Source organism: Pteropus vampyrus, unplaced genomic scaffold (assembly GCF_000151845.1).
Source record: "Pteropus vampyrus isolate Shadow unplaced genomic scaffold, Pvam_2.0 Scaffold23, whole genome shotgun sequence".
Taxonomy (NCBI): domain Eukaryota; kingdom Metazoa; phylum Chordata; class Mammalia; order Chiroptera; family Pteropodidae; genus Pteropus; species Pteropus vampyrus.
This window is the reverse complement of record NW_011888804.1, coordinates 9,414,190-9,416,789: the sequence shown is the minus strand read 5'-3', so window position 1 is coordinate 9,416,789 and position 2,600 is coordinate 9,414,190.

Genomic DNA, 2,600 nt, shown 5'->3' with positions numbered 1-2,600 from the left:
GGGATGAGAAAATAAACTTCGTATTTTCACTGTGACTGAGTGGGAGGAAATTAAGAAGGGAGGGAGAGGAAACACCTGTAAGAACCCTGAACCTAAACGCTGGACGTGAACATGGCTGGAGAGAGGGAAATGGAAGTGAAGGACGGGGAGGGGAGACGAGAAAATGAGATCATGGTAAGGTTTTCTTCCTGTCTTGGGAAAAGATGTGAATATAAGTTAAATAGAGTGATAGACAAAAATCAAACATAAGTACCAGTTTAAGTTAGAGGTAACCAGCAGAATAAAATTAGAAGGCGTAAACTTAAAAAACAGGAAAATTCAGTGTATGCAATCAAAGGCAAAAAGGGAGAAAAAGGAACGCAAAAGAAAACGGAAGGTGGAAAATATAAAAGATGGCAGAAATATAAAATATAAAATGCTTACAGTAGATACAAATGGGTTAAACTCTCCAAAGCTGAGACTCTTAGATGTGGGTAAGGGGGAAGAGAAGATCCAGAGATACGTTGTTTTCCTAAAGAGACACACTTACCAGCAAACAAAGACTGAAAACAAAAAGAATGAATGAACCTTTATGTATCAGGAAAATCTCTACCCCCACAAAAGCAGGCATTCCTCATCAAGATAAACATAGTTACTCTAAGACCCAGACTCCTAGGTATGTAGAAGGAAAAACATATGACCACACAAAAACTTATACCCGACGCCCATAGCAGCATTATTCAAAAGAGCCAAAAGAACAAGCCAAATGGATAAACAAGAGAAAATGTTATTCAGGCATAAAAAGGAATGAATTAACGAAGTACTGATACATGATACGACATGGATGAACCTCCAAAATATTATGCTAGATGGAAGAAGCCAGGCATAAAAAGCCACCTACGTGTGATTCCTTTTATAGGAAATGTCCAGACTAGATAAATCCAATAGACTGGTGGTCGCCAGGGGCTGAGGGGAAGAAGGAACGGAAACTGCTAAATGCATGAGAGGTTTACTTTGGGGCTAGGGTTATTTTGGAGAGAAGTTAACAGAGAGAACATAGACCAGGAGAAGAAGCCTGCAATGTCTAAAACCAGCAGGAATTATTACTATCTAGACTGTGAGGATCTTCTGCTAACAAGAGAAAGACAGGAAACTCAGGAGAAAAAAGTGCATCGAGGGTAAGAAAAACAAATTCATAGATGCCAAACTCCCTTCTCAGTTGATGAAAATGAAACTAGATAGTAGTGGTGGCTGCATAACACTGTAAATGTACTAAAAGTCACTGGATTCTACATTTTTTAGAGAAAAATGGTTAAAATGGTAAATTTCATGTTATGTGTATTTTACAATTTTTAAAAACTCAATAGCAAAAATTACCAAGGAAACCCCATGTTAATAAAATAATTCTCTTCTAAATAACTGATAGGTCAAAGGAGAAAGCATTACGGAACTCAGAAAACTGAGTGATAATGAAAATACAACATATCGAAATTTATAAAACGAAGCTAAAGCCATGCTTGGAGGGAAATGCAAAACTTTAAATTCCTTTATTAGAAAAAAGACGGAAAAAGTCAATCAACATTCATCCCAGGAAGTTGGAAAAAGAACAGCAAATTAAATCCAAAAAAGTAGAAACAATGAAACTATCGAATAAAATTAATTTTTAAAACAATATTGGGAATGTAATGTATAGCATGGCGACAAAAATAAAACTGTATTGCATATTTGAAAGTTGAAGAGAGTCAATCTTAAAAGGTATCACAAGACAAAAAAAATCTATGCATGATGATGGATGTTAACTAGATTTATTGTGGTGATTTCACAATACTATGCCAATAAAGCGAGTGGTAATCTTTCTGCTGGTAGAGCTATGCCTCCAATTTGTAGAAAAGGCAACATCTGTGAAGCACAATGAAGCAAGGTATGCCTGTTTAATCAAATATCGAATCACTATGTTGTACACCTGAAACTAATATAATGTATGTCATTTATACCTCAATTTAAAAATAAAGAAAACAAAAACACAATGCTGCATGTCAAAAGCCAAAAGCTTGTTCTTTAGAAAGACGAAAATAATTAATAAACCTCAGATTTATTAAGAAAAAGATCAAATACTAATTATTGAAGTCAGGAATAAAATAGGGGCTTCACTACACTATCACTGCCCAAAATACACACCATGAACCTAACCATGAAGAAACCATCAGACTGATCTAGACCGAGGGACAGTCTACAAAATAACCGGCCTGGATGCTTCAAAATGCCAATGTCGTGACAAACAAATTCAGTCTGCAAAACTGACCTCGAGAGAAAAACAATAAAACTGTACTGAGACCTCTCAATTAAATGCACTGCATGATCCTGGACCTTGAAAAAAAAATGCTATGAAAGACAGACAACTGGCCAATTGTCGGTGAAGTCTGTGGATGGACAGTTTACCCCGGGTAAGCTTCCCAACCTTGGTAACTATCTCTTTGTTGCGTGACTGTCTTTGTTCTTAGGAAATACATACCGGACGCAAAGGGACGTAAAGGGACGTGATAAATAGTTCAGGTTCAAATGGACCTAGGGGCAGAGTTCAGCATTTAGTTCTCTGCTGGAGGAGCTTCAAGTAACAGAGG